Source organism: Loxodonta africana, chromosome 20 (genome assembly GCF_030014295.1).
Source record: "Loxodonta africana isolate mLoxAfr1 chromosome 20, mLoxAfr1.hap2, whole genome shotgun sequence".
Classification (NCBI taxonomy): Eukaryota; Metazoa; Chordata; class Mammalia; order Proboscidea; family Elephantidae; genus Loxodonta; species Loxodonta africana.
In genome coordinates, this window is record NC_087361.1 from 15,307,410 (window position 1) to 15,327,559 (window position 20,150).

General features: G+C 43.1%; 1 long non-coding RNA gene across 3 annotated transcripts in view; it reads left to right on the forward strand.

Moving 5' to 3' along the window:
- The window catches only part of LOC111753069 (uncharacterized), a 73,430-nt gene that overhangs the window by 15,313 nt on the left and 37,967 nt on the right, over nucleotides 1-20,150 (forward strand). For 2 of the 3 annotated variants that reach the window (XR_010318694.1, XR_002787924.2), the window contains exons 2-5: nucleotides 5,455-5,675; nucleotides 9,079-9,320; nucleotides 10,186-10,336; nucleotides 19,927-20,063. This is a non-coding gene — a long non-coding RNA (uncharacterized LOC111753069). Of the gene's footprint in view, nucleotides 1-5,454; nucleotides 5,676-9,078; nucleotides 9,321-10,185; nucleotides 10,337-10,931; nucleotides 11,055-19,926; nucleotides 20,064-20,150 lie in introns of all 3 variants that reach the window. The other variant, XR_002787925.2, reaches the window with a different exon arrangement.

The following is a 20,150-nucleotide window of genomic DNA, read 5'->3' on the forward strand; positions in this document are numbered from 1 at the left end:
TGGGGTTCATTGATCTTCTTGGATGGTCAGCTCTTCTTATGATATTTGGGAAGTTTTCTGCCAGCAAATCTTGAACACTCTTCTCTGTGTTTTTGGTTTTGTTCACTGTTCTGGAACTCTGATCACAGGCAAATGTTTGCTCTTGACTGTGTCCCACATAATTCTTAGGTTTTCTTCATTATTTTCTCTGATTTTTCCTCAAACAAAGTGATGTCCATGGATTTGTCTTCAATCCCCCTGATTCTGTCTTCCATTGTTTCAAAATTGTTCCTAAGACCTTCTGTTGAGCCGTCCATTTCTGAAATTTTGTTGCTTATCTTTTGAATTTCTAGTTGCTGTTATTGTATAATTTCTAATTATTTATTTTGACATTTTTTCCTGTATTACTTTCCTCAATTTTTTTACTGCTTTATTTCCTCAATTTTTCTACTGCTTTGTCTGTGTTTTCCTTGACTGTCTCTATTTTTTTTCTTTGGCTTTGTCTGCATTTTCCTTGATCTCTTTCCTAGTCCCTTGGAAATTCCTTAATGTTAGTCTTTTGAATTCTGGGTCAGGTAGTTCCACTACTTCTTCTTTTAGCAGAAGATCATCTGATTCTTTATTTTGGCCACTTACTAGAGCATTCTTGTTCTTCATTTTTATGTTTTGATATTGTCTGCTGTCTCCAAGACATTATGGTATTATTTTCTTTAATTTTTGATTGCATGTTCATTTGTTTCATCCTGCTCTTTTGTTTTGTTTTGGTAAGTAAGGCCAGGCAGGCCAGGCGTGCTTTGTTGCTTGCTGTCTGTCTTTGGGCATGATAGCTTTCACTGCCTTGTCCAAGCAGGCAGGGCAGCAGCAGGCTGTGTGATCTGACTTTGCTATACACTGGTTTGGTGAGGTGGCTGAGGGCATACTGGGTGGGTGCTACTGGCCTCGTGATGTTGGCCCAGCAGTGTGGAAGCAATCACAGCCCTTTGCCAGACAGGCAGATGTGTTTAACAGGGAGTGGTACAGGCTCACTTCCCACCATTCAGTAGCTGGTCAAGTGGCGAGAGGGTTGGACAATGCAGGCTTGTAGCAGCAGTAGGCCTGAGCCCAGGAATGCTTTAGCTGCCATGGCATGCCATGGGTCTGAGTGAAGGGAGGGTGATGTATGAGGCTAGGTGGCAGGGTGGGGAGGGGAAGAAAAGGGAAGGAAGAGAAAAAATAAGAAAAAGGAAAAATGGCATCCAGTGTTGGTGGGCTAGTGAGGGCAGGGTGGACCCAGTTACCTGTGGGAAGGGAGGGGAGGTGACATCCTGGGCTAGGTAGGAGGGAGAAAGAAAAGAAATGAAAAATGAAAGGAAAAAATATTGCCATGTAGCAGGTTTGTGGGTGGGGACTGGGCAAACCTGGGGTAGTGGCAGGCTGCTGTGCCAGTAGATCTCTAGTTGCAGCGGTATAGTGGGGTCCAGCGGGAAGGCAGAGAGATGGTGTACAGGGCTAGGTGGAAGCAAGAAAAAAAAGAGAGAAAGAGAGAAAAAGTAATTAAAAAAAAATTTAAAAACTGGCTACAGAATGAGGGCCGGTGAATGTGGGAAGGGCAGAGCCAAAAGCTGGTTGGAGGGAGGGGAGTTGGCTTATGGGGATAGGTGAGACGGAGAAAGAAAATAAAGAGAAAAAATGGCAACTCAGTGGGAGTCGGTGAGTCGGGCAGGACAGGGTTGTCTTTGGATGGTGGCAGACTGGTGGCTCTGTAGCCATGGTGGTATGGGAAAGTGCAGAGGAAGGGGTGGCAGTGGCATATGGGGCTAAGTGGGAGGGAAAAAGAAAAGGAAGAATGTGAAAAGAAAAGAAAAAATAATGAAATAAAAAATAAACAAATAAGAACTATGAATCCATGGGGGCCACTGGGTAGGGGCATGGCGAACCCCAGCACCAGTTGAAAAGAAGAGGAGGTGACATACAGAGCTAGGTGTGAGGGAGAATGGAAAGAAATAAAAGAAAGGAAAAAGATGGTGGTGTGGTAGAAGTTGGTGGGTGGGATGGGGCAGACCCAGGGCAGCTGTGGGCTGGTGGCCCTCTAGCCAAGGTGTTACAGCATGCTGAAAGTGGTGTATGGAGCTAGATGGAAGGGAGAAAGAAAAGGAAGAAGGGGAAAAATGGCATGGTAGAAGCCAGCAGATGGGTGCAAAGTGGACCTGGGGTTGTGGCAGGCTGGTAATTCTCTAGTAGAACGACATGCCGTAGTCAGTTGTAAAGGGGTGGAGGTGGTGTATAGAGCGGAGGGATGAGGGGTGGGAAAGTGTGTTTCTTTGGTTACCAGGTGCTCTGTCTTCTGTGGGTAGCTTCTTAAATTTGCTTTCCCATACTCCCCGTCCAGGGTCAATGCTGGCTGTGTTCCAAAATGGCGACACTATACCATGTTAGTTGCCAGGGAACCTGCATTCTGTATCTCTCCTCGTTTTCTGTTATCTGTCAGTTTCTTCTTCCATTCAGTGTTTGATCCAGTTCTTTAACCCCTCATTTGATGCTTAGGGTTCCAGGATTGATGTTTGTATCTGTTTTACTCAGTTTTTCATGTCTTTGCTGCAGAGGGTTGGCATGATGCATCTGTCTAAGGTGCCAGGTTGGCTCCATTCTCTTTTTATAACTCATAAGTGATTAGGTTTAGGACCCAGTCTACACTGATATGGTCTCATTAACATAACAAAAATCCATATTTCCAAACAGGATACATCTACAGGCACAGGGGCCAATACTTCAATACGTATTTTTGTGAACACCATTTATTCCATAACAGCCATTTAAAAAAAGCCTAAGTTAAGTCCAATAAATTGACTCATGTTTTTCTCAAAGAGGGCTGAACCCTCTTTCTTTCTTCCCTCTCCCTCCCACCTGCTGCCCAAAGCCTCCACAGAAGGCAGGGCCATGCCAGCCAGGTCAACTCCATTTGCTGAGCACACAAAAAGAATGCAGCTCTGTACAGACATCATCATCCTTTTTGGCATGTGAGAGAGTAACAGTGTAATTAATCACGTATTTTATGCACTGAAAGCAGAAACACAGGAAAAGAAAGTTGGTGGAAAGGGTGAGATGACCCACAGAAGAAATCTAACTATTAATGCCAACCAATCTGGGATACGCTTTTTGTGACATTTTGTTTGTTTGACAAATACTTATCGAGTGTTCAACATGTGCCAGGCACCCAATATTTAATCTCTGCTGATAGGGTTGCTATAGGGTTGCTGTGAGGCGGAATTGACTTTATGGCAACAGGTTTGGTCTTTTTTGGAACGACAGCTCTAAAATAATGATTTAATTTTTCTTTCTGAAAAATAACACTTTAAAGAGCACTGAATTAAGTGTCCAGTACTGTAATTTGCTTGCCCTGTTTCGTTCATACCCCACAGTTATTTTAATAATATTAACTCACCAGCATTTATTCTGTAGATATGATTGCCAGGTACTGTGGTAAGTAATCCTTGGAGGCACCAAGCTCTATAAATCTGGTCCATCTCTTAGGGAGCTTACAATATAGATGGGCAAGTATATGATTTATACTGAGGAAAAGCATCCCCATAACAAAGATGTAAATGAATAGTAAGTGATTTTAGCCCTGAGTATCACCAGGACAGAAGTCCCTGGGTGGTACAAATGGCTAAGCACTAGGCTACTGACTGAAAGGTTGGTGGTTGAAATCCACCTAGAGTCATTTTGGAAGAAAGGCCTGATGATATACTTCTCTACTTCTGAAAGATCACAGTCACTGAGAACTGTGTGGAGCACAGTCATACTTGGACACATATGGACTCGCCATGAGTCAGAATCGACTCAATGGCAATTGGTTTACTACAAGGACAGAAGTATCTCTTTGGCCTGAGGGGTATATGCAGAAACTTTGAAGAAGGGTGTTTTAATAGAGAGGGAGAAATATGTAGGCTAAGACTCTGAATTGGGAGAAGATAGTGTTGGGTGTAGGGAGAATATATACCCTGTTTGACTAGAGAGAATCTTTTGTAGACATCCAGGTAGTCTTTTCCTTAACTTCTGACATGTAAATCACTTCTTCCTTTTTCTCCATGAAGTCTACCTGCTGCTAAGGTCAGCTGTTCAAAGGCCTTTTTAAAGCCCCCAGGATTTACACTTACTGCTGCCTTGGCCTAAATCGTTCTTATTTTGCCTCTCTACCTAGTGGGTTATTTACTCCTATTTGTTATTTACTACTTATCTTTCAAGGCTCATCCAATATTTTACCTATTCTGAGATACTTTCTTCAAGGTGAATGAGTCCCTGACCTGCTATGTTCCCATGGCACAATAGTCACCTTTAACAGAGAATTATATTTTTGTACCCTCGATGTGTCATCTTCATCTTTGCACCCCAGTTTCCTCAAGAGTCTTGGCATAAAGGAATATTTTGGTTGTAGAGTGAATAAATTGGCTGGTTCTAACCTTCATAAGGTGAACTTCACTTTCCTAGCTGCTGACTCAATTCCAATTGACAGTGTCTTTTACAGATTCTGAGTGAACTGGGATACTCCCCATTATCCTGACTTTAGAAAACCTTGGAGAAAGGTATTATTATTTTTTAGGTCAAGTGTTTTATTCTAGACCTAGGCAGCTGATAAAAGAATACACCATACACCACCTGTTTCCTGCTTTTCGCTTATGTTATTTTAGGATTCTATTTATATGCTACACATTACCACATTAGATGCTTGAAAAGCTGTTTTTCAGCATCGCTCTATATGGTGATTTAAGGACAGACAGGAAGGCTGCAGCCTCAGCCCCTCTCCCCCATGCACTTTTCTGATGTGTGATGGTCTATTATTAATGATGTGTGCCTTTAGGTGAGGATTTCTCAATCTTGGTATTATTGACCTTTTGGGCAGGATAATTCTTTCCTGAGGGGGTCTGTTCTGTGCACTGTAGGATGTTTAGCAGCATCCTTGGACTCCACCAACTAGAATCCATTAGCACCCCACTTTTCAGTTGTGACAACCCAAAGTATCTCCTGACCCTGCCAAATGTCCCCTGGAAGATAAAATCAAAATTATCCCCACTTGAGAACTACTGCTTTAAATCAAGAACTTCTCCTTTATAAACACACACACACACACACACACACACATACACACACACGGCCTTCAGTACTCACTTAAAAAAATCTATCCCTCATGTTCTTTGAGGTGGGAAGCTGCCAGATAGCCACTGGGCAGAGCTAAGCCACCACTTTCCCGCCATCGCGCCCCCAGAGGGCCTGCGCCCACCCCATGATGATGGCATCATTATAGGAGCTGTCCACCAATCCTGATGGACCATGCCCCTGAACATGCCCTGAAGAAGAGCCCACCTACTTTGTTTCCTCCCCACATATAAATCCCTGTGCCTGCTGATCAGGGGACCATCTTGGCAATGCAGCTACCAGGGAGCTGTTTTGCTTGGCCAACCAAATAAAGTTTTTCTTCCTTCTCTTTCAATCCACTAGTGCCTCAGTGTCATGCTGACTGAGACCTGGAGGTCCTGTAACATATCTTGGAGAGCCAGCCGGGAGCTCTGCTCAGTGTTCAGGGTGCACCAGTCCCAGCCCTAGGAGGACCTCAGCAGCTGGCAACCGAACCACTTGTTCCGTCTGGGCCCCTCTGGGCGGACGTGCTCCGAACCCAATGGCCACTCCAGAAAGCAAGGGAAGAAATTTGCAATAATCAGGTAAGCACTGTTTCTGGTGGATTTGAATCCTGGCAGGTCCATAAGGTTGTCAGTGGTAGATAGGACTAGACCCTTGCCATCTGGTGGGCATCCCTCTGGGTTGAGGGGAAGTCTTTCTGGTGGGTGCCCCTCTAGGTCGAGGGAACATCCTTCTGTCTGAGTGTATCTGGAACCGGTGGCCTTTGTCTGTCTCTTTGTCTTCCTGCAAGTGTATAGGATTAAGAAAGTGTGTAATATTAAAAGCATTACGAATGTTCACCCTTAGGGTGTATTTTAAAGAATTGGGATAAATTCGGCTATGATCGTATGAAAAAGAAGAAATTAATTTTCTTATGTAATACTGCCTGGCCCCAGTGTTGTCTAGGGGACCAAGAAAGTGGTCACTGAACAGGTCACTGGACTGCAACACCATCCTTCAGCTAGATTTATATTGCACAAGAATTGGTAAGTGGGATAAAAAACATTAAGTGGAAGCCTTCGTGTCATTGTATAACGATGAGGAAACTCAGATGGTATGCAAAATCTGTGTACAAAAGGAAAGGAAAAAGCCCACCACGGATGGTCCTTTCGACCCCCTGGAAACACCACAGCTTCCTTCACTTCATCCTTCTTTTTCTGCTCCTGCCCCAGCTGCTGTGGTGTGCCCCAGCTGCTGTGGTGTGCCCCAGCAGGACATGGCTCTCCTTCCAGACCTGTGCTGGGTCGGGGAAGGGCAGCCAGGGGAAGGGAGAGTGGGCTGGTGGGAACTGCCCCCTCTCCTCCACTGTCCTTTCCCAGAGCCTGGGGGAGGGTGGAGAACCCAACAGGAAAGTAGAGCCCTCCAATTGTCCTGGAGATTTTCCCTTGTTGCCACCCCATATGAGAGGGGGCACCCTATCAGGGGAGAAATACTGCCCAGGGTGCTGCGGAGCCAGGACAGAGCCAACAGGGAGGGCCAGCCTCTGGCCAGTATTCCCTCCACCAAACTCCAGCAGCAGATGGGGGCCTGGTTCAAGTTCATGTTCCCTTTAGTACAGCAGACCTGATTAACTGGAAGAATTCCACCCAGGGTATTCCAAGAACCCGATAAAAATGTATGAACTGTTTACTACCATCTTTAACTCTTTTGATCCCACATGGGCAGACTGTCAATCTCTCTTAAAAAACACCCCTCTCCTCGAAGGAGAGGCTAATTGTCCTAGACAGGGCCTGAGAGGAAGCCCAGAGATGACATGATGCTCAGCTGACCGGAGATGCAGTTGATGACGCCTTCCCTCTTCAAGACCCCAGCTAGGATCACAGTTGCCCAGCAGAGTATGATTCGCTCACCTGTTATCAGGGCTGTCTCTTAGTGAGCCTTAACAATGGAATACCTAAGCTTTTAGGTAGGAGTAAGGAATATGAGATTAAACAGCATAAAGATGAGGATCCTTCAGCTTTCCTCGAAAGGATTTGTAGAATCTTTAGACAATACACTGCTCAGGAACCAGAGGACCCAGCAAACGTTCGGATGGTCAATAATCTTTTTGTGCATGAGCATCAGGGTGTAACTGCAGGGTCCTCACTCAAAATCTGGGCCCCTGGAGGCAACCAGTAGCTTACTTCTCTAAGACTATGGACCCAGTCACCCGTGGGTGGCCAGCATGCCTTAAAGCAGTAGCTGCCACTGTACAGATCCTGAAGGCAGCCAAGAAGCTAAACTTGGGCCAAACTATTTGAGTTCGTGCCCCTCATTCGGTACTCACTATACTGGAACAGAGGAGGAGTCATTGGCTATCCCAGAGTCAAATAACTCAATACCAGGCTTTTTTGATAATCCCAACGTGCTGCCCCAATCTGCTGTTGCTCTAAATCTGGCCACCCTTCTCCCCCACTCTGCCCCTGGGATACCCCATCCACCATGACTGTGTCCAAATGATGGACCTGGTCTATGCCAGCTGCCCAGACCTACAAGATCAACCTCTAGCAGATGCGGACTTAGAGAGCTTCACAGACAGGAGTAGCTTCATAGAGGGTGGCCAACGGAGGGTGGGCTATGTAGTTGTCAGCCACATTGAGGTCCTTGAAGTGAACGCTCTCCCCAATGGAACCTTGGCCCAAAAGCCGACCTGGTTGCGATGATCCAGACTTTGCAGCTGGTCAAGTCCAAGTGAGTGACCATTTACACAGACTTGAAGTACATATTTTCAGTTTTACATGTGCACGGGGCTTTATGAAAGGAGAGGGACTTTTGAATTCTGCTGGTAAAGAAGTCAAACACGGCCAACAGATTTTACAACTTCTTGAAAAAAAAAAATTTTTTTTTTTTTTTTTTTTTGAGGTGGTGTCACTTCCCACCTCTGTGGCTGTGGTACAATGAAAGGGATATCAGTAGGGAGATACAGAAGTGGCCCAGGGCAACCAAAGGGCTGACTTAGAGGCCAAGCAGGAGGCAAGAACAATGACCCTAGTGGTAGTTTCTGCCCCCTTTCCACACCCTACCTTGCCACAAGCCATGGAAAACCCCTGTTAACAGTGATAAAGACCTTTCTGTGGCTGATCAGTGGCAGCTCTAGAAAAAGGATAAGTGTTTCTGCACAAGGGATACAAGGCTATTCATTCCACAACCCAGGATCCCCAACATCCTTTTAAAGCACCTACATGAAGCCATCTACTACAGGAGGGAAATGATGTATGACTGGGTAAAGAGACACTTTGTTGGCCAGAATTTGCAGGCTATTATTACCAGAGACGTTACTAGACAATGTATCACCTGTCAGAAAAACAACTCCAAGACCTTCTAGGCAGCGCCAGAGGGGACCCAGTGCCAAGGATATGTTCTGGGAGAAGATTGGCAGATAGACTTCACTGAGATACCCTGGGTTCCAGGTGATTACAGGTATCTGCTGGTGTTTGTAGACATCTTTTCCAATTGGATTGAAGCATTCCTCTGCAGAACTGAAAAGGCCACAGAAGTTGTCAAAAGACTGCTGGAAGACATCATCCCCAGGTTTGGCCTGCCAGAAAGCATCAAGAATGACGATGGAACACACTTTACTGCTCAGGTTTTACAATTCGTAGCCCAACAGCTGGGGATTAAGTGGTGTCTTCACAGTATGTGGAGACCCCAATCAGATAGAAAAGTAGAAAGAATGAACCAGACTGAAAAAACCCATCTGACCAAACTTTGCCAGCAGACTGAAGTTACTTGGGTGAAGGCCTTTTCCTTGGCTCTGTTCAGGATTAGGGTTGCACTCTGAACCAAATTTAAGGTAAGCCTCTCTGAGCTTATGTAGAGGAGTCCCAGCGGCCATAACTTTTGGGAGGACTTAAATACTTTGGATCCTGAAGACACTTTTGAGGCTGAGAACATGCATGAGCAAGGCCAGGTAGCTATTAAACAATATTTGTATTCTGTGGCGGGGGTGCTTGACTCTTTTCACAGGTACGTGACATGGCAGATTCTTCCACAACCCCAGATCCCTCTCCACGTTTCGAAGCCTGGCGGTTGGATATATGTCAAGACCTAAAATGCTACAGACCTGGCAGAAAAGTGAAAGGGACCTTTTGAGGTGTTGATGTCAACCCCCAATGCAGTCAAGATCACCAGAAAGCGAGCGTGGATCCACCACTCTTGCATCAAACCAGCCCCTACTCCCGATATCAACCAACAAACCCTGCAAAAAAGTAAGAACTGGCAAGACAGTGATAATTGGGAGAGGTTGCCTTTAGAGGGTTTAAAGTCGTTGTTTAAGAAGAAACAGGCAACATAGACAATTGTGTCAGTTGATTGTCATCGGCTGGTGGCCGTGCGAGTCGTTTTAGCCTTGTTGGTCTTTATTTCCTGGTTTTGTATGACCTGGTGCTTGTTTCTGGCTGGGCTCAATGACTGACTGTCAACAACCAAGGCCCAGCGTCATAGGATCTCTGCAATACATTAAAGGCTGCAATTGCAAGCTTAACATGGTTTCTTCCCCTTCTATGGCCCCATGATCATGGTTGTCCTGCTGCTTGTATTTGGGCCTTGTTTGCTTAACCTTTTAATAAAGTTTATGTCTTTCACACTCCAAAAGTTCCATTTGCAGATGATGTTACAACAGGGATATTGCCCCGTCTCTCCTGAACTGGTTATAGCCAGAGCCCAGTTCTATGCCAGTGCCCCTAGCTGGCATGAAATAGATACAGAAGAAAGTCCCTGTCTGGCCCAGGATTTTGGCCTTATATGGGATCCAAATCCAGAAAATAAAAGGGGGAGTGAGGCGGGAAACTGCCAGATGGCAGCTGGGCAGAGCTAAGCCACCATTTCCCCTCCATCAGGGCACCAGTGCGACTGCGCCAACCCCATGACGTCAACATCATTACAGTAGCTGTCCACCAATCCTGATGGACCACGCCCCTGAACACGCCCTGAAGAACAGCACACCCCTATTCTGTTTCCTCTCCATATATAAACCCCTGTGACTACTGATCTAGGAGCTATCTTGGCAACACAGGTCCCGGTGGGCTTCTTTGCTTGGCCAACCAAATAAAGTTTTTCTTTTTTCGCTTTCAGCGGACTCATGCCTCAGTGTTGCACCCAGCGAGACCTGGAGGTCTAGTAACATCTTGGTCCTCTAGAAGGCGGAAGAGAGACAGAAAACTGAGTTTTTTTAATTGGATTCCCCGGAGCCACTAGTGGGTATATAAAAGATATGACAGAGACCGTAAGTACTTGTATTTCAACATAGTAAAGGTAGTATCTCTATGGGATTGTTGAAGGGGAAATGCCATTGTAGCTTCTTTATTCTCAGCAACCCTTCTCAAGAAAAATGAGAGTTTACCATTATTAGTTACTAACAGCTTAGGGTAACTAACCATCTCATTTTGAGACTGAAGGAATTCCTAGGTTATGAAAATTTCATTGTTAAAATTGGGAAAGTCCTGGGCAAACTGGGATGAGTTGTTCACTCTAAACTTAGTGTATAACCCTTTTAACCCCTGATTCATGTGGTCCAGTCTCTGTACGGAGTCTCATTCAAAGAAGCCCAGATCATATATTCATTAGTAGTAAAAATCAAATAACTTTCTAATTTTTGTGCTTTTAAAAATGTATTAAAGTGGATTCCTTACCCCACCAGCAACAACTCTTTTACTTTTTCCCTTCTTCCCAGTTACCTGATACCTATCTACTCCAGTACATTTTATTTGCTGTAAATTTTCAAAATTCTCTCGTTTATTTTGAAGATTAATTTGGTATCATTCTCCTTTCTTCCCATCTTTCTGGACACCTTCTTGGCTACCTTTCAACATAAATTTCAGAAACGAATTTGGCAATGACAAAGAAGACAGTCCTTGGATGGATGGGTACTGAAAAAAGAAACCGAGTGGGCAGAGTCATCATTCTCTTCTGTGGGGAAAGGAAAATTCCAGGATCATTTACATGTAAATGATATATATATTAGTTTATAAACTCCTTTCCAAGAACAATAGCTAGCCGGAAATGAGAGCAGAGAAATAACGCTACGATTTGAGTTTTGATGGGATGTGAAGATGGAAAAGACAAAATATATCCAGACAGGGTACTACCCAGAGCAGCTCTGGGGAGGATATAAGGCTGCCTGTGTTCAGTGTTAGTTCCTGAGTACTTGGCAAGGGGCAGAGGTAAGGGGTAGGAGTAAGGGTACTAAAGGAGAATAAAATTTTCTGTTTCATAACACTGAGTAAAGCCAACGTTACGTTCTCTTGGTAACATCCTTATCTCTAGCTCCTTTCCACCCATTTGAGTCATTCTAAATCTAGCTACCTTTTGGCAAACGAATTTCCCCCTCTTTCAGTCTTGAAGTCACTACTCCACCCACCACAAAATCTTTTCTTTAGCAAAAGTGTTCAGAAACACAGGACATAGACATTCTTAAGCTCAGAAAGGGAAATAATAAACTATGAAGTCACAGCTCTGGCACCAACTAAAAGGAGATGAAAATAGTTCTCATGTCTGCAAGCAGTAGCACTTTAGAAAAAGGGAGAGAGAACACTGGACCCTAACATTCTATGAAATTAGATGACCTATTGCATTCCCTATGTTTAAAATGTTCCCTAAACAACCTTCATAATTTGCATTTTGAATGCAGTGGAATTGAAATCATTTCCTTCACTTACAAAGTTCATTCCTTCTGCTTGGTGTAAATGATCACAGTATCTTGAAGATAAGGAAGGAACCAGTTGTAGACAAGGGCATCTATTTCTGTTTATAGGATTCGGAGTTCTGCAGAAAGACTGAAATTATTTTAATGCTTCAGGCTTATAGTAACTAAGCTCTTCCTTACTCAGTCAATTTAATTGTTAATGAACTTCACCTCTCATTTCCCAGAGGCAGTTGATGCTTTTCATTTAATTAAATGTAATTCAAGTAAGAGTTTGTGGGTGCTGAACCCCTGAGTGAGTTGGTTGGGTTTGTGTGTGTTTCATCTTAATATTTATTATAGAAAGGATTTTATTATCCGTTTGTAGTTATTGTCATCGTTGTTAGTTGCTGTCTGAATTGATTCAGACTCATGGCAATCTCATTGTGCAGAGAACTGCTCCATAGAGCTTTCAAGTCTGTGACCTTTTGGAAACAGATCGCCAGGCCTGTTTCCAAGGCTGTTCTGGATATCACTGGGGAGCCTTTATTTAGCCCATGACGGTGCCAGCTTTATGAAGGGATTGGTCTTATTAGTCTCCCAGCCTTAGTGGTCCCTGAACTTTATCTTCAGTAAGGATACTTGTGCAGCCATGAAAACAGAAACTGAAAGTCCCCTGAGGCCTGGAGATGCCATCAAGCAAATGCTGGCTTTGGTACCTTTCCCTAAAGCCACTTTCACTTCAGTTTCGGCTTTTGTGGGACCTTACTTTCCTTCCCATCTCAGAGAAACATTTGTAGAGCAAACATCTCCAAAATTTATTTGCTCAAAACAATCTATGTTTCTTTGTTTGTTTTTAACTTCACAATTCTGTAGGTTGGCAGTTTGGGCTGGGATCAACTGGGTGTTCTTCAGCTGGTCTGGACTGGCTCATTCATATGTCTGTGGGCAGCTGAAAATCAGCCAGGCAGCTCTGCATCTGGGTGTTGGCTGGCTATTGGCTGGAGTGACATTAATGACTGGGCCACATATCTCTCATGATCCAGCAGGCTAGCCCCAGTGTGTTCACATGGTGGCAGTAGATGTGTTCAGAGAGAGCAAGAGCAGAAGCTCTAATGCTTTCCAAGGTCTAGGCTTGGAAAGAGTACAGCGTTACTTCTGCCACATGTTGTTGTTAGGTGCTATCAAGTCAATTCCCACTCATAGCGACTCTATGTGACAGGGTAGAACTGCCCCATTGGGTTTTCTAGGCTGTAATTTTTATGGAAGCAGACCACCAGGTCTTCCTCCTGTGGAGCTCTGGGTGGGTTTGAACTGCTGACCTTTCAGTTGGCAGCTGAGCGCTTAATGGTTGCACCACTGGTCAAATAGTTACAAGATCAGCCAAGACTCAAGGGGTGGAAAAATAGACTACATCTCTTGATGGAAGAAGCTACAAGGTATTGTAGCCATTTTTTGCAACCAACACAGTCTACCCTTTGCCCACTATAAGTACCATTGCTTCCACATGTAAGACCCCAAAAGTTTCATCTACTTATGGTACCAGACTTGAAGCCTGGGATCTTGTGATCTGAATAGGATTAGATGAAGCTCTACAAATGTGGCTTCTATTGTTCCAAGGACCTATGAACTGAAAAGATTACTTATCCGTCCCCAGCACACCCACTATACAATGATGAGGCAGGGGCAGGATTACTGCAGTCGATGCCTAAATTGATCTCCCTTCTCCGTTGTTCTCCAAGGATTTTTTTGCTCCACACTTTGAGCACATGGCTCTGTCTTCTGAAGCATTGTTCCTTTCGCACAGGAAAGGTCCATGTTCGCAGAAGAGTGGCCGTTTTTGATTGCTTTTGTGCTGATAGGAAGTAAGGATTCCAGAGGCGATTTCAGTCTCTTTTAATTCAGTGTTTGGTACTTTCCTTGATAAAACTCTCTTAAAACTGCGTTTTTCCTTCGAATCTGACTTGAGTCCACCTGACTCAACAAAAGCCACACCCACCATTCCACATCCACCATTCTTTTAAATAGGACTCTCTCTACTCTGTTGACTATGTCTGGCTGCTGTGGGATAACACCTTTAAAATTCCTAGATGCCCTCCCCCATTTTTAGATGACAGAGCCTACTAGATATTGCCTTAAATCTTAATAATGTTTTAATAGCCATGCCCTTGATATGCTCTTTGACTTCTTTCACTTTGAGAATCTTTATACGCTGAGGAGAATGGCTATGAGAAACAGTTTTATTTTCTATACTATGATTCTCTATCCTTACATATTCCTCTAAATCCTTTCTTTAGCTCATTTCTTTCTTGTTATGCAGCTACAAGAAGCCTGTTGACACTTTTAGTATTTTCCCAAGAAATCATCTTGCCAAGATATATAATAAGTTCATTATATATATATATATATGTTTAAATCTTAGAACTTACTGCAGGCAAAAACAGTTTTGCCAGTTGTTTTTAACTGCATAATACATGCTGCCATTTTTCTAGTCTGGTATGTCAGTTTGCTCACCATCTTTCCTGCCACCACTAACAGTTTGCTCACCATTTTTTGAGTTTTTGCTACCAGTGTTCTTAATGTTTTTTCAGTTTCTGCCCAATTGACAGACCCAAAGCTACAGGTTTTAGGCTTGTTAAAACAGCAACCCACTTTAAGGTACCAGTTTCTCTCTCAGTTTTTACTATGAACAAACCACTCCAAAACTTAGTAGCTTATAATAACAATCATTTATTTATCAGCTTATGACCCTGTCAGATGGCAGTTTGGTCTAGACTCTGCTGCACAGTTCTACTCTTGGTCTCAGCCTCCTGGTCAGAGGGCATTCAATAACCTCGTATAACTGGCAGTTGTCTGGCTCTCAGCTAGGTGCTCAGCCACATATCATTGTCCAGCAGGCTAACCCAGGCTTGTTAACATGGCAGTGGTTGCCAGCATTCCCAACGGCAGGAGGGAGCAAGCCCCAGTTTGCAACCAGTTTTCAAGCCTCTGTTTGCAACTACTCTTTGACTACAAGTAAGGTCCCTGGTTGACACAATGGTTAAGCATCTGGCTGCTAACCAAAAGGTCAAAAGGTCATTGGTTTGAAACCACCAGTGCTCCATGGGAGAAAAGACCTGGTGATCTGCTTCTGTAAAGATTACAGCCTAGAAAACCCTATGGGGAAGTTCTACTCTGTCATATAGGGTTGCTATGAGTTGGAATCAACTTGATAGCACATGACAACAGACTTCCTGGGTGGTACAAATGGTTAAATGCTCGAATACTAGCCGAAAGATTAGAGGTTTGAACCCACCCAGAGGCACCTCGGAAGATAGGCCTGATGACCTCCTTCTGAATGGTCACAGGTTGAAAACCTGATAGAACAATTCTATTCTGCCCACACGAGGTCACCATGAGTTGGAACTGACTTGATGGCAACTAACAATAATAACAATCCCTTTGTTCACCTGGTCAAGCTCAGTATCAAGGGGTAGAATGGACTTTGCCTCTTTGTGGGAGTATTTGCAAAGTCACATAGCAAAAGGACATGCATATAGGGATGGATAGAATGTGTGGTGGTCACTTTTGCAGTCTACCACAGTGTCTATGTCAGTACATCATTTTTAAAAAATTCAGTTTCAGGTAGATTAAAGTGTAAAGGTGATAGTCAAAACTATACAACATTTAGAAGACAAAAATAGGAAAACATGTTTATGTCCTCAAGGTAGGAAAGATTTTCTTAAATAAGACACACACAAAAATACAAACCTTAAAAAAATTGATAAATTTGGCTACCTTAAAATCAAGACTTCCTTTTCATTGAAAGACACCACAGAGTTAAAAGATCAACTAGAATATGGGAGAAGATATTCATAATACATCTAACTGACAACTAGGGAATCTTAATTTGGACTAGCCACATTCGTTGTCAATAGTAATGTGTGGCTAGTGGTTACCATGTGTTGAACAGTGCAATTCTCAACTGGCATATATAAAAAGAGATTGTTATAGAAAATATCAATAAAACAAAAGCAGAGGTAATAGTATGGTGAACTCTCAGGTTCCAATTCCAACATTTATCAAGTCGTAGTCAACGTTCTTTCGTCAGTGACCCTGTACTCAACCCTCCCCTACTCCACTGAATTATTTTCAAGCAAATCTTAGAGATCCTAGAACATCCTCTGTAAACATTTCAATATTTATCTCAAAACCATATGGCCTCTGTCTCTAAATGATGATACCTCTATGTCTTTAAAAGATAGAGAGGTCCATTAGCAGACCTAAAAAAAAATGGCAAATAAATAAATAAACCCTTAGTATTATCAGATATCCAGTCAGTGTTCAGATTTCCCCAGGTTACCTTATAAATACTTTAAACTATTCGTTTGTTTGAACCCAGATCCAGGTGAAGTCTGTGCTGTGTATCTGATTGATAACGTTTCTTAGTTCTCTTAAAATTTTTGGGTTTTCCCTCTGTATTTTTCCATATATTTTCTCAAAATTTCTCACTTTCCAAATTTTGCATATTCCTCTTCCTTACATTTCCTATAAATTGTTTATTAGCTCTAGAGGCTTGATCTGATACAGGCTTGATTTTTGTGACAAGAATATTTCATGAATGGGGTTGTGTACCTCTCCCAGAAAGCACATGACATGCAGTTGTCTAAAATTTTTTGCGCCATCAGTGGTCGCTGGTGAACATTGCTTAGATATACTATTATTTCATTAAAAAAAAAAAAAGGGACTTGAAAAATGGTGGATTTGAATTCTATCATTTCTTCATTTATTAACTAGAATGCTTCATAGTTTGGACTTCCCCAGAAGCAAACCTTAAGGTAAGGGTTCCAATGCAGATAGATTATTTGGTAGGTGAAAGAAACTTAGAAGGGAAGTAAGGAAATGAGATAAGGACGAGGAGACCACCAATAAACAGAATGTATTTTATCAAGCCAGATACCACTGTGGGCCACTAGAGCTTAAACCTGCTGGGGAAACTCTGGGTATCAGGGTAGAAACATACACCTTAGAGCTATCGTAACTGAGGGGTGAGAGGACTGAGGTATTTATGCCCCAATTCCCACCTATCATTTGTTGAATACCACTGGGGTTGGCATTAACTCCCAGGCAGCAAAGCGGGCTCTGACGGAGAGAGAGGGGAAAGCTCCATGTCCAGATCACAGACTGCTGGCTTTACTTCAGAGATGCACAGCAGCAAGCCTGCAGCATTCTACCAGAAGACTAGTGAGGACTCTCGGTACTTGTGTTCTTCCTTCATGGTTTTCTTTGAGGGGCTTTTCATTAGGAATTCTAACTTGATAATTTGTAAGTCAGACGAGATCCCAAAGAAACACTTTCATACCAGAACTTTTTCCTTCTTCATCTTCTTTTCTTTCTTTCTTTTTTTAAAGATAAATTTCTAGAGCGAGTTCTTGCTGCCACAGAAGACTGGGGAGCCCTGGCGGACCGGGCCAGCCCAGGAGAAGGCAACATCTCAACAAGAATTCCCACAGCCTGCCTGCCAGAGCCCAAATCTATTTGCTTAATTTTGTTTTTGCTTTTTAGAAATTCATTCTTTTTAATATTTTATTTAAGTATTTCTCTGGTTCCAAAGTCAAAGCTGTAAAACCAAATACGTTCAGGCCTACAGACACCTCCCTCTCTCCGTAGGTAAACCAAAACCAAACCCATTGCCGTCGAGTCGACTCCGACTCATAGAGACCCTATAGAACAGAGTAGAACTGCCCCATAGAGTTTCCAAGGAGCGCCTGGTGGATTTGAACTGCTGACCCTTTGATTAGCAGCCATAGCACTTAACCACTATGCCACCAGAGTTTCCCCAGTTCTCTGTATGCACCCATTTTAAATATTTTTAAAGTTTATATTTCCATTGCGCTTTTTAAAAATATAGGCAGGTATGATGCACTTCACAATAAAAAAAATTAAAAAGTTTAAAAATCTATAGAGCTCTCCTCTAAGGTAGGACGAAGAAGTTGACAGACTGGATTCAAAAGCACAAAGGAAGAAAGAGTAGTTTTCTGTTTACCTCCTACCACATTTAGCACTTTCAGTAGACTATTTACACGTCTCATCATGTTGATGCACACAGAGTTTAAGTGTCCAATTCATGTTTCCATAAGGACTAAAGCCTTAACACAAAGGGATACAGCATCAGTGGGTAGACTAGGATCTTGGCAACATAACTCCTGGTGCTTACTTTGCTTAAGATCCTTTATAAGAAATTCTTTGAAACAGGACCACCTGGGGACATAGTCTTTAAAATAAGGCATACATGGGATGAGCTTACAAGGGAGAGTTCCTTGTCAAGGAGAGAAAACCTATCGTGGGAATGTAATACGTGTATTGGATTTATCCAGGACTCAGTGGAGCATAAACATGTCAAACAAGCTTTTAGAGGGATGTGGGGCCATAAACATGGCTTTATAGATTAGTCCATACAACAACATCCTCCTATAAAAGTAGAGAGCAAAAATGATAGTAGCCACATATTTCAACTGAAAATATTGCTTGGTATGTTATATTGTTCTTAGGTGCCATTGAGCCAGTCCTCACCCAACACAATGAAATGCTGCCCTGTTCTTCGACATCCTCACAGTCATTGCTATGTGTGAGCCCATCGTTGCAGCCACTGTGTCAATCCATCTCGTTAAGGGTCTTCTTTTTTGTTGACTCTGCTTTCATTAAGCCTGGTGTCCTTCTCCAGGGACTGTTCCCTCCTGATAGCATGTCCAAAGTACGTAAGACGAAGTCTCGTCATCCTCCCTTCTAAGGAGTATTCTGGCTATACTTCTTCCAAGACAGACTTGTTTGGTCTTCTGACAGTCCGTAGTGTGTTCAGTATTCTTCACCAACACCATAATTCAAAGGCATCAATTCGTCTTTGGTCTTTCTTATTCATTGTCTGGCTTTTGCATGAGACAATTGAAAATATCATGGCTGGGGTGAGGCGCATCTTAGTCCTCAGTGTGACATCTTTGCTTTTTACACTTGAGAGAGGTCTTTTGCAGCTGATTTGCCCAATCCAGTGCTTCGTTTGATTTCTTGACTGCAGCTTCCATGGGTGTTGATTGTGGATCCAAGTAAAATGAAATCCTTGGCAACTTCAGTCTTTTCTCCGTTTATCGTGATGTTGCTTACTGGTCTAATTATGAGGATTTTTGTTTTCTCTCTGTGAAGGTGCAATCCATAGCAAAGACGGTGGTCTTCGATCTTCATCAGGAAGTGCTTCAAGTCCTCTTTTCTTTCAGCAAACAGGTTCTGTCATCTGCGTATCACAGGTTGTTAGTCTTCCTCCAGTCCTGATACCACATTCTTCTTCATATAATCCAGTTTCTTGGTTTATTTTCTCTGCCTACAGATCAAATAAGTGGTGAAAGGATACAACCCTGAAGCACATCTTTTCTGACTTTAAATCATGCAGTATCCCCTTATACTGTTTGAATGACTACATCTTGGTCTGTGTGTAGGTTCCATATGAGCACAGTTAAGTGTTCTGGAATTCCCTTTCTTCGTAATGTTGTCCATAATTTGTTATAATCCACACAGTCAACTGTGCAGTTGTTTTTGTGCAGTCCATAAAACACCAGCAAACATCTTTTCTGGTATTTTCTGCTTTCAGCGAAGGTCCATCTGACATCAGCAATAATAGCCCTCATTCCACATCCTCTTCTGAATCTGGCTTGAGTTCCTGGCAGTTGCCTGTCACCGTAGTGCTGTAACCATTTTTGAATTCAGCAAAATTTTATTTGCGTGTGATATTAATGATATTGTTCGATATTCCACATTCTGTTGGACCTTCTTTCTTTGGGATGGGTACAAATATGGATCTCTTCCAGTCAGTCGGCCAGGTAGCTGTCTTTCAAATTTCTTCGCATGGACTAGTGAGCACTTCCAGCATCGTATTCATTTGTTGAAACATCTCAGTTGGTATTCTGTCAATTCCTGGAGCCTCGTTTTTCACCAGTGCCTTCAGTGCAACTTGGACTTCCTCCTTCAGTACCGTTGGTTTTTGGTCATCTACTACCTCTTGAGGTGGTTGAATGTTGACCAGTTCTTTTTGGTGTAGTGACTCCGTGTGTTCCTTCTATCTTCTTTTGATGGTTGGTATAATTTTTTTTTCTTTCTTTTATGGGAGGCAGGCTTTGGAAACATTACTGCTGCTGTTATTCAGCAAATACCTATGTTGTTGCCTACAGAGAGATCCTGGAAAAGGGCATGGCCATGATATCTGGACAAAAGAACACAGGAGGTGCTGGGAGATGGTTTATCCTTCCAAAGTGGAGTGGGTACAGATGGGGATGCAGGAAACAGATATTTTTCTCAGAATCATCAGGTAAGTGGTGGCAGTTGGAGAAAGCCAGTGAGCCAGTCCCCATGCCTTTGTTTTTGTTCAGGGAGAAGACAGCAGTGCCACTTACGC